Source organism: Arachis ipaensis, chromosome B07 (genome assembly GCF_000816755.2).
Source record: "Arachis ipaensis cultivar K30076 chromosome B07, Araip1.1, whole genome shotgun sequence".
NCBI classification, from domain to species: domain Eukaryota; kingdom Viridiplantae; phylum Streptophyta; class Magnoliopsida; order Fabales; family Fabaceae; genus Arachis; species Arachis ipaensis.
The window spans coordinates 97,460,356-97,473,134 of NC_029791.2; positions in this window are offsets into that span (position 1 = coordinate 97,460,356).

Below are 12,779 nucleotides of genomic sequence, written 5' to 3' on the forward strand. Positions count from 1 at the left end.
ATTTGAGCCAATTCGTGAGCTTTCGGTGAGCCGAGCTTGAGCTTAAGAAATGAGCTCGATTGTTAATGAGTCGAGCCGTGAGCCAAGTTCAATTTTTGTGAGCCGAACTTGAGCTTGGTCTAACGCGACTCAACTCGGCTAACTTCCAGCCCTAGTTGCGCTAATCAGAGAGCGACATGTGAAAGCTAGATATAGTGTTGACCGCAATACTTGCAGTGTTAAAATGTGTGAAAGTGAGACATGATAATTTTGATTTTTTATATAAAATAAAAAAAATTATCTTCACAAAAAAATTATTCTAACTTTAGTTTTTAAATTTTTTTTTGTGTTAGTGATAAACCATTATTTTACGGTTTATTTTGTATTGAATTGAGTGGGTTTTGTCAACTATTCTCACACTTATCCATATAATTGCATGTTTTTAAGTTTCCTTCTTAATTTTGTGCTATGATTGAAAACATGCTTTTTTGGCTTTAAATTTGCTAATTTTAATCTTCTCTCATTACCATTTGATGCTGTGATATGTTTGTTAAGTGTTTTTCAGTGTTTATAGGGCAGGAATGACTTAGAGGGTGGAAAGGAAGCATGCAAAAGTGGAAAGAATACAAGAAATTGAAGTTTTGGGAAGCTGGCCTTGACGCGCACGCATGGATGATGCGTACGCGTGACCAGTGCAACAGGCAAGCAACGCATACGCGTACGCGTGACCAGGAATTCGTTTAGCGACGCGTACGCATGGATGATGCGTATGCGTGACAAGCGTCACATGGCTCAGTTACGAGAAAATACTAGGGGCGATTTCTGGGCTGTTTTTGGCCCAGTTTCAAGCCCGAAAATGAAAATTAAAGGCTGCAAAGTGGGACGAATCAGGGGATCCATCATTCACTTTTCATTCATTCACAATTTTTAGGTTTAGATGTAGGTTTCTAGAGAGAGAGGCTCTCTCCTCTCTCTAGATTTTAGGATTTTTAGTTTTATTTCTTCTCCAATTCAGATTTTCATCTTGCTTTAATTTAATTTCTCTTCTACATTATATTATTCTAGCATCTTAGTTTATCTTCTCTTGTTGATTTCTTTATTTTTTCAATTTAGTTTATGAACTCTTCATGTTAGATTCAATTTTCTTTTAATGTAATTTGAGGTATTTCATGTTTATTGCTTCTTTCTTCATTTGTTGTTATTGATTCCTTGCAATTGTTGGTCTTAGATTTTACATTCTCTTATTACTTTTCTATGCTTTTATTTTGTGTCTTCCAAGTGTTTGATAAAATGCTTGGGTGGATTTTAATTTAGATTTTTATGTTCTTGACTTGGATTGATTATTTAGAGACTCTTGAGTTATCAAAAGTCTTTTGTTGATTGGTGATTGAAGATTGCTGGTTAGCTTGAACTTCACTAAAACTAGTCTCTCACTATGAGTTGACTAGGACTTGTGAACTCAAGTCGATTGTATGCACTTGACCTTTCTCCATTGGTTAGAGGTTAACTAAGTGAAAGCAATTTACATTCACCATCACAATTGACGATGATAATGAGGATAGGACTTCTAATTCTCTTTCCTTGCTAAGCGCTTTCTTGATTATTAGTTTAATGTCTTGCCATTTTACTTTCTTGTTTCTTATTACAAAACCCAAAAATATACTTTTCCATAGCCAATAATAAACATAATTCCCTGCAATTCTTTGAGAGACGACTTGAGGTTCAAATACTTCGGTTAATTTTATTGGGTTTGTATTTGTGACAAACAATTTAAACATTAACCGAGGATAATTTGTTGGATTAGAACTATACTTGCAACGCGATATTTTTGTGAAAATCTTTACCGACACTTTTTCTCCATCAAGTTTTTTGCACCGTTGCCGGGAAATTGCAAATGTGTGCTTTATTATTGGTTATTGTGAATATTGTGAATATGTTTGGCTTTTTGCTTCTTTGTTAGTTTTGCTAGTTTTAGGACTTTATTTGCTTATTTCTTGTTAGTTTTTGTCTTTATTTTACCTTGCTATTATGAATTCTCACCCATTTGGCTATGAGTTTGGTTCAAATTATGTTGTAGGGAATGGAAGCTACAATGAGAACATGCATCAAGGATGGAACAATCAAAGGTGGGAGGAACCTCAAGCTTATGATCAACCATTTTGGCAACAACCTCATCCGATGCACTATGAGCAAGAGCCATTCCATGATGCATACCAAGACAATAGATATGGTGGACCTCCTTGTGACTACTAACAACCACCACCATATGCCTATGAGCCCCCTCTTCAACATAGCTTTGAACCATCATACTTACAAGCTCCCTACAATCAAACACTTCCATATGACTCTAACCCATATCTACCATACCAACCACTTTATGAGCCATATGAACCATACATAGAACCACCCCAATTCCAACACAATTACTCCCAAGAACTACCTCACTATACACCATCTCCATATCCTTATCAAGATGAACCACCTTCCTAGCTATCATGAACCCTTCCTCCCAAGCAATGAATCCTCATATCTACTCCATTCTCCAATAGATGACACCCTTGGTCTTGTTCTTTAAGGGCGAAGAGAGATGCAACAGATGACACTAGAGTTTATAGCTACCTTGACCGAGGTAGTAGATAATTTAACCTCCCTGCGCTTTGACACTCAAAGTACCCCCATGGCCGCATATGGAGAATCTAATGAGGAGCGTAGCATGAAGGAGAGATTAGAAACTCTGGTGAAAAATGAAGAATGTGACTTTGTATTGGAACAATTGGAGGAAGCCGTAATTGTTGAAGAGGAAGAAGTGGTCGAAGACTTAGGAGATGCTGAACCTCTATGGGAATCTAGAGTTGTAGAGTATTCCTCCAAAAAGCTTGAAATTAATGTTGAGGAGGGTAGTGCACAACCTCCAAGGCATGTTCCCTATGAAGAATTGGACGGAATAGATCAAGAGGCAAGTTCCCTTGGTAATGATGATTATGAATCAAGCCATCCTAGTAATGAATTTGCATCCACAAGTGAACCCCTTGAGTTTGAAGAACCTTCTCCCGATGAAATTGAAAGCAACATTGAGGTAGATTTATCTCAACCTCATATTTATGATTTGAGTGACGGAGAAGAGTTGGATGAATTCGGTGAGGAAGAGCTTGAAAGTGAAAAATCTTTTCAAAAGATGGAAGTCTTTCGAAAAGTATGGACGGGAGTTGAATATGCTTTGTCAAGATCGTTGGAGACTTCTCTACCTAGATTGCTGTCTACTCCTTCAATTGAGTGGGTAAAACTTATCTCTCTTAGCTTTATTGTCCCACTTGAGTATGGTAAGCTTGAAACGGATGGTCAACTTAGGAGGTTTTGTGGAATGAAGCGTAAGAGAAGGATGTTTAGTGGTTGGAGTTGCAAATCAAGACTCATCAAGGTTGAGATTTCAAGAGCTAGATGCAAGGGTTGGACTAGTGATCAATTGGTTGGATCTAAGAGAAGAGTTTGGTACTTCATTGAGAATTTAGATTGCTTGTCACCCGATTGGAACAATGATGATCCACTTAAAGACGGGTGTAGAAACAAGATTTGGGATCCCGACATACAAGAGGATCAACTTTGGGAGCTCAAAACTTGTGAAGAACTTCATCAAGGCTTGATGAATTTACATGAAAATGTTGGAGCTTATTGGAAGTCCAAGCGTTGGTGGAAGTTTCAAGATGAGTTCAAGCACAAGCCACCATGACAAGGAGCCCACCAAATATCCAACTTAAGGACTTTAACTAAAAGTGCTAGGTGGGAGACACCCCACCATGGTAAATTCTTCCTATTTTCTCTTTTATTTATATTGGTAATAAGTTGAAATTTCAAATTTAGTTGGGTTTATTTGGTTTTCACCTGTTTAATAATGTTTGTCATTAATTTGATAGCTTGTTGGTTAAAAAAAAAAAGGCGTGTCCCACGCGTGTGCATAGCCGACGCGCACGCGTCATATTGAATGTTGCAACCTCTGGTACAAAAACCAGAGAGTTGCGCTGGAACCATGCGGGTGGGGTGCCAAGCGCACCACCCAACCCACGTGTGCGCCTCGCTGACGCGTACGGGTAATATGCATTTTGGGCCACCCACGCGTAAGCGTGGACGATGCGCATGCGTCATACCTGAATGCTACCTCTGGTACAAAAACCAGAGAGTTGTGATGGAACTGTGCAGCTTTCGTGCAACTGGCACGAAAGTAGTCACGCGCACGCGTGACCGACGCTCACGCGTCACTTTTCATTTTGGGGCACCCACGCGTACGCGTGGATGATGCTCACGCGTCACCTGCCTGTTTCTGTTTTTACGCGTACGCGTGACTCATGCGCGCGCGTCGCGTTTGCGCCTTGTTTCTGCCCTGTTCTTTCTCCTTTCTTCTTCTTTCTTCTTCCTTTCTTACTTTCTTCTTCTACCTCTCTTCACATTTTCACTTCTCATTTTTATCCTCTTTCTTATCTTTTACTTATTACATTTGCATACTTGCATTCATTGTATTTTAACTTTGTTGTTTGTTTCCCTTTTCTTTTCTATATTTGTTGTTTTAACATTGGTGTTAAATGTTCTTACTCATCTGTCGAATATTTCTTCCATTGTTTTGGTGCTTAGTGACTTGTTTTATATTGTTCGGTGATATTATTTATAGGTCAATGCTAATCTTTTATGACACTTGTATTCCTTTTGCATTGATATGAACTTATATTGTCTTTCATGACCCACTCTCTCTCCCTCATTGTTGCAATTCTTGCACTATTGATATGCCATTTACCTATATTATTTTCTCACTTGCATGTTGTAGCTACCATGTAGTTGAGAACCTCATTATTATTTGGCATTAGCCCACCCATATTTTATTTGTTTGCATATCTTTGTTTGTGAGTTATTCTTCTTCCTTTTTCTCTTCTTTCAGGATGGCCACCAAGAAGGGAAATGAAAAACTTCTAAATGGGGCGACGAACAAGTCCCTCCGTACAATCTTTTGAGAAAGCACATCAGTTGTAGCAACACGTCCACTTTCACATCTTTGCATGCACCGAGGACGGCCCCATCTTTAAGTGTGGGGAGGTCGATACCAAATTCCGTGGGTAACAATTCCTTTTCCCAACACCAATTCTTACTCTTTTTTGTTAGTTAGTGGTAGCACGAATCGCCACACCTTTGTACTATTGTACCAGCAAGTGCACTGGGTCGTCCAAGTAATACCTGAGTGAGTCAGGGTCGATCCCACGAGGATTGTGGTTTGAAGCAAGCTATGATTATCTTACAGGTCTTAGTCAGGCAGATCAGAAGATTGTTGGTTGTGAGATCATAAAACTATGAAGACATGTAACTAATAAAGCAAAAGGGGTAGACAATACTTTATAAGTTGGAATGGAATCAGTAATAGGAATAGGGTTAAGGATTGGAGTTGCTTTGTCTTTCTGAATTAACTCTGGTATTACTATCTTCTTTGCTGGTGAGTGATCTCTTCAATGGCAGGCTATAAGTGATTAACGCCTTTATTGAGAGGTCGTCAATAATCCTCTGGATCTGAACCCCAGGGTTAGTGTGGATCCATCTCTATTTTATTCTCAAAGACTCTGTAATTTTCTGTTTGGGCTAGTCGGCCTAAACTCCGCAGGCAGTGGCTAGTCTTCTTTTGTATATATATATATATATATATATATATATATATATATATATATATATATATATATATATATATATATATATATATATATATATATATATATATATATATATATATATATATATACTTTGTTGATCTATTAATTAATACCTTGTATTTAATGAGCTTTATTGCAAGGTTGTATATATTATGTTTTGTATCCTTTCGTGCCGAATGCGTTTAGTTACCGTGCGTGAACGCTTCACGTATGTAATTCCGCATCATGTGACTTTGAGCTTTAATTTTTCATCGGCTTCTAGAATATATTATTCTTTCTATATATATGTATAAGCCTTAGGATTGTCGTAGCCTTTGATTAACCTTTGCTTTACGGCTCGAGGTAAGGGTTAGGGTAGTTAGGGTGTTACATTTAGTGGTATCAAAGCCTGGTTTCGATCCAGGGACCTGTGGATTATGGGCCCACATCGGTTGGGGAGGGAAATGAAGCATGACTTATAAGGGTGTGAATACCTCTCTCTAGCATGACGCGTTTTGACGAGTGAGTGTGGAGAGCTTCAGCTATCATCCCTATCGTCAAAGGCAAAACCGTGAGGCCTTGTGTGCCAAAGCGGACAATATCGTGCTAGCGGGTGGTCTGGATTGTTACAGATGGTATCAGAGCCGGAGCTCGAATCGATGTGCCAGCGAGGGTGCTGGGCTCCCTTAGGGGGGTGTATTGTAAGTTTCCACATCGGTTGGGGAGGGAAACAAAACATGCCTTATAAGGGTGTGGATACCTCTCCCTAGCATTACACGTTTTGACGAATGAGTGTAGGGGGCTTTGGCTCTCATCCCTATCGTCAAAGGCAAAACCGTGAGGCCTTGTGTGCCAAAGCAGACAATATCGTGCTAGCGGATGGTCTGGGTTGTTATATTGAATGCCCAATGAGGGGTTCCCCACTGGCGTTCAGCGCCAGAAAGCCTGGGTGTTTGGGCGTTGAATGCCCAGCCAGTGCTCCCTGGCTGGCGTTCAATGCCAGCTCTATGGCCAGAATAGGCATTGAACGCCCAGTGAGGGGTTCCTCACTAGCGTTCAGCACCAGGCTTGTTGCCAGATTGGGCGTTGAATGCCCAGTGATATGTCTTTCACTGGCGTTCAACGCCACCCCCATTCTCCTCAGGTTCGGCCTCTACCTCCATGGTTATGGCCCTGCACTATTCTCTTGGATTCACCTCAGTGTTACTAGGAAGAGTGTCTAGAGGAGTCTCAGGGATCCTCTTGCTCAGTTGACCAACTTATACCTCCAAGTTTCTAATAGAGGACCTTGTTTCATTCATGAAACTAAGAGTGGTCTTAGAGAGGTTGGAAACCAGAGTTACTAAGTCAGATAGGCTCTGCTTAGAGATTTTCATATTCCCTTGAGAAGATGGGAATGGTGGTCTGTTATTGAACCTAATCTGGTTCCTTCCACCTTGATTGTTATTGAAACCTTGCTGAGGTTTCTATTGATCCTTCCATGAGAAGCTAGGATGATTCCTCCATGAAAGATTGTAGGTATTTCCATAGGATTCTTCCATATAATTCACCTCTTCCATGGTGGTTTGATCAGGATCATAAGCTTCTATTTCAGAAGAAGCTTCCTGAGTACTGCCAGCTGCAGTTTACATTCTAGTCAGATGCTGGGAGATCATATTGACCTGTTGGGACAAGATCTTATTCTGAGCCAATATGGCATTCAGAGTTTCAACTTCATGAACTCCTTTCTTCTGAGAGATCTCATAGTTTACAGGATTCCTGTCAGAAGTATACATGAATTGGTTGTTTGCAACCATCTCAATGAGTTCTCTTGCTTATGCAGGTGTTTTCTTCAAGTGAAGTGATCCACCTGCAGAGCTGTCCAATGAGACTTTGGACATCTCAGATAGATCATCATAGAACACGCCTATGATAGACCATTCTAAGAGTATGTCAGAAGGACATCTCCTGATTAATTGCTTGTATCTTTTCCAAGCTTCATAGAGAGATTCACATTCTCTTTGTCTGAAGGTTTGAACTTCTGATGCCAGGACATCTTGGCTAGTTTTACAAGCCATTTTTTGTTTGTTTTAGGGTAGTTTCATGCATTTTCCTAGGAAATAAGCAAGTATTTGGTTGAATATGCATTCATACCTTGATTCAAGCAAATATTGTAAATTCTAGACAATTTCATGAGAATAATGCAAGGATTGAATGATAAAATGGATCATGCATCATCTCATGATTTAGAGCAAGACTTTGATGCACTTTGTTTGGTTGACGATAGGTGAGGAGAAGCATAGGAAGGGTGAGAAAGAAGCAGAGAAGGCAACGTTGGTGGCCAAAGTCAGCTCACCAACGTTCCAAGGCTTGATATGCAATGTTGGTGGCTAAAGTTGCCATACCAACGCTGCTGGCAACATTATGAAAAAGAGGTGCCAACGTTGGTGGGAACGTTGGTGAACCAATGTTACCTCCAAGGTCTTCGATAAAAGCTCACTTTGGAGATTGGAAACTTTTGATATGACGCGTACGCGTCATCTGCGTGTTAAAGTGGAAAAACAGCAAGTCTCGTGTACGTATAGGCGATGCGCACGCGCAAAATGGCAAAAATCCAGCTTTGACGTGTACGCGTGGGCAACGCGTACGTGTGACCATGAAAGTGTTGGTGTGCAAACGTTGCCACCAATGTTTTCGATAGCTTTGAAGAGAATCGCATAGAAAACTGGTCAACGATGTGCACACGTGAGTGACGCGTACGCGTGACCAGGCCAACATTGGTAGTAACGTTGGTGCACAAATATTGCCTCAAAGGTTCTTCACTGGTTTAAAGAGAACGTTGGCCAATGTTAGTAGCCACCAACGTTAATGACTAACGTCCATGCTGAGCTAATTTTCAGTGGCACCCATGCAAGCTTGTGAACGTGGCTCAAGCCCACGTCAACTTCATTCAAAGCCATTCTTAACTTGCTTCAACAAAGGCCATACCCCACATCCAATACTTAAAGATTGATTGGGAAAGTGTATAAATAGGATAGAATTTAAGTTAGAAAAAAAAAAGACCGGGGGGATCCAGGATTGATAACACTCTGTATTTTTCTTTTCTCTGTAATTCAGTTTTACTTGAGAATGCAATTTATATTTCAGTTCTCCATTTCCAGAGCTATGAACAGCTAAACCCTATTTCATTGGGTTTGGGAGCTCTGTTGTAATTCAATGGATCATTAATAGTTCTTATTCTTATTCTTCTTCTTCTTTTTTCCTTTCTCTTTGATTTATTTGAAAGCTTTCGATCTTCATTCAATTGAGTAATTGTCTCGTAAGAGAAGTTGCTCATACTTGTATTTCCTCTGAACCTTGGAAAAGGAACAAGGAATTCATGCTAGAAATGCTTTCTCATGTTGGACCGGATTGGGGGTTGGATGGATATGGTGACATATAATCTTACCAATACTTTGATTTGGAAAAACATGTGGTATAATTAGTGATCGTACTTTATCTCTTCCCATGAGCAATTAGATCAAGAAATTGGGCAATTGTTCAAGTTTAGAGAGATTGAATTGCCAAGGAATTGGGATTCAATCACCTAAGATTGGCAAGAGATCAATGAGTTGCATGGATTGAGGAAGAGATGAGAATGAACTTGATCCGGAGAATACAACATCTCCTAAGCCCAGTGAACCTCCCATTTCTGATCTCCCCATTTTTTATATTCTGCTGTTTACATTTATGTTTATCATCCCCATTCCCATTTAAGTTCTTGCAATTTACTTTCTGCACTTTGCATTTTGCCATTTACTTTCCGTTATTTACATTCTTTGCTATTTACGTTTTCCGCCATTTAAATTTTTTGCAAATCCTTAATTCAATTCTGCTCCGTTCAACTAGAACACTCCTTCGATTAAAGTTGCTCAACCAATCAATCCTGTGGGATTCGACCCCACTCTATTGTGAGTTTTTACTTGATGACAATTCGGTATACTTGCCGAAGGAAATTTGTAGAGATACAGATTTTTGTGCATCAACTTCCACTCTAATCTTGCTCATCCTTTGAGGAGGAAAGAATTTAGCCAGAAAAGTATTAACCAAAGACTCTCTCTTAGTTGGGCATCCAACCATAGCTTAGCTCTATCTCTTACAGCAAAGGCAAAGAGCATAAGCTTGTAGACTTCAGGATTAACTTCATTAGTCTTTACAGTATCACAGATTTGTAAGAATTCAGCTAAAAACTGATGAGGATCTTCCATTGGAAGTCCATGGAACTTGCAGTTCTGCTGTAGAAGAGAGACTAACTGAGGCTTAAGCTCAAAATTGTTAGCTCTAATGGTAGGTACAGAGATTCTTCTGCCATAAAAGTCAGAGGTAGGCATGGTGAAGTCACAAAAACCTTTCTGGCTTTCTCTTGAGGTTCGGCCATGTCTTCCCTTTCTTGTTCAAAACTTTCTGAAAGGTCTCTTCCAGAGTGTTGTGCTTTAGCTTGTTGTAAATGCCTCCTTAGAGTCTTCTCAGGTTTAGGATCAGGAGTTAAAAGGGGTTCTTTATCCCTATTCTTCGTCACAAACAAGAAGAGAAGAAAGAAAGAAAAGAAGAAAGCTTCTTGTGCTACTTGGACTAAAGAGCTTTCAGTTAGATATGAGGAAGAAGAGAAAGAAGAGAGAAAGAAAAGTGAAGATGGAAGAAGAAAGAGAAGTAGAGTTCGAATAATAGAAGTGAATAGAAGAAGAAGTATAAATAGAAAAGATAAATAAAAATTAAAATATTTTTATTTTTATTTTATTTATTAATTGTTTTCAAAAATTAAGTTAATAATTTAAAAAGAATTGAAATTTAAATGTTAAATTTTCGAAAAAGTGGGAAGAGAAATAGAAGAATTAATTTTCGAAAATTGAGAAAGAGAAGAGTTAGTTAGGAAGTTTTGAAAAAGAGGAGAGAGAAGATGGGTAATTAATTAAGAAAAGATTTGATTTTAAAATAAGATAAGAGATAAGATAAAAAGAGATTTGAAATTGAAATTTGAAATTAGAAAAAGATAAGATAAGAAATTTAAAAGATTTGAAAAATATTTTGAAAAGATAAGATTTTGAAATTTGATTTTGAAAAAGATTTAATTTTGAAAATTAAAATTTGAATTCTTAAATTTTTAAAATTTGAAAAAGATAAGATAAGAATTTTAAATTTTGAAAAAGATGAGAAAAAGATAAGATTTTTGAAAAAGATAAGATTTTTAATTTTTGAAAAGATTTGATTTTTAAAAACTTGGAGACTAAGATATGATAAGATAAAAATTTAAAATTAAAATCTGAATTTTTAATGCAAATTTTCGAAAATTAATAAAAAAAATAAAGATATAAAAGATTTTTTTAATTTTGAATTTAATGAGGAGAGAGAAAAACAAGTAAAAGACTCAAAACTTAAAATTTTTAAATCTAGTGCACCTTATTTTTGAAAATTTTGGAGAAAAATACAAAGGAACATCAAACTTAAAAATCTTAAGATCAAAACACAAACAAAATACAAGAACACTTTGAAGAGTAACAAGAACACAAAGAACAAAACTCAAAGACTCAAAGAACACAAGAACATAAAAAAGAACACCAAACTTAAAATTTTTAGAAAACCAAAACACAATTTTTAAAAATTAAAAGAAAATAAACAAGAGGACACCAAAATTAAAGACTTGACATAAGATTTTAACCAAAGAAAAACTATTTTTGAAAAAGTTTTGAAAGGAAGATACCAAAAAATAAAAAAATTGTAATAAGAACAAAAACAAAGACTCAAAGAAACGAAAATTTACCAAGAACATAAACAAAAAGACTCAAACTAAGAACAAAGATTAAACAAAGAAAATAAAAATAAAAGACTCAACAAGAACACAAACAAAGAGACTCAAACAGAAAGTTAAGGATGCTTGAAAATAAACTGTATGAAAAAGGTTTTTGAAGAAGTTTTAAAATTTTTTGAATTAAAAAATAGAAAACAGGAAAGACTCAACTAAGAACGAAAACTAAACAAAGAAAAGAAAAATATTTTTAAAAAAAAAGTTTTTAATGATTTTTGAAAATCAGAGAAGAAGAAAATAAAAATAAAAGATTGAACAAAATAAAATAAAATTACCTGATCTAGGGAGCAAGACAATCCTTCAGTTTGTCCAAACTCAACAATCCCCGACAACGGCGCCAAAAACTTGGTAGCACGAATCCCGGCACCTTCGTATTGTTGTACCAGCAAGTGCACTGGGTCGTCCAAGTAATACCTGAGTGAGTCAGGGTTGATCCCATGAGGATTGTGGTTTGAAGCAAGCTATGGTTATCTTGCAGGTCTTAGTCAGGCAAATCAGAAGGTTGTTGGTTGTGAGATCATGAAACTATGAAGACATGTAACTAATAAAGCAAAAGGGGTAGAAAATACTTCATAAGTTGGAATGGAATCAGTAATAGGAATATGGTTAAGGATTGGAGTTGCTTTGTCTTTCTGAATTAACTCTGGTATTACTGTCTTCTTTGCTTGTGAGTGATCTCTTCAATGGCAGGCTGTAAATGATTAACGCCTTTATTGAGAGGTAATCAATACTCTTTTGGATCTGAACCCCAGGGTTAGTGTGGATCCATCTTTGCTTGAGGGTGAAGCGCGTTGATAAACCCATATTTTATGATATATTTTGTGCCTAATTTAAATGATTTATTCAATCCTTTACTCACTTATTCATGTTAATTGCATGGTTTTACTTTCCTTTCCTTATTATGTGATGTATGTGAAAAACATATTTTCTATGCTTTAAAAGTAATTATTTTAATTTCCCTTTATTACCATTCGATGTCGTGATTCGTGTGTTGAGTAATTTCAGATCTTCTAAAGCAAGAATGACTTAAAGAATGGAAAGGAAACATACAAAATTAGAAGGAAAAGCATAAAACGGAGTTTTTGAAGAAACTGGTAGCGACGCGATCGCATGGACGACGCGGCCGCATGCCATCACGAAATGGCAGTGACGCGACCGCATGATTGACGCGACCGCGCGCCATGAGCGAAACGCATATGACGCGGACGCATGACTGAAGCGACCGCGTGACAAGGAAAGCTCCAGACGACGCGACCGCGTGACCCACGCGGACGCGTGACAGAGGCCACGCACCAGAAATTATAGAAAATGCTCCCAGC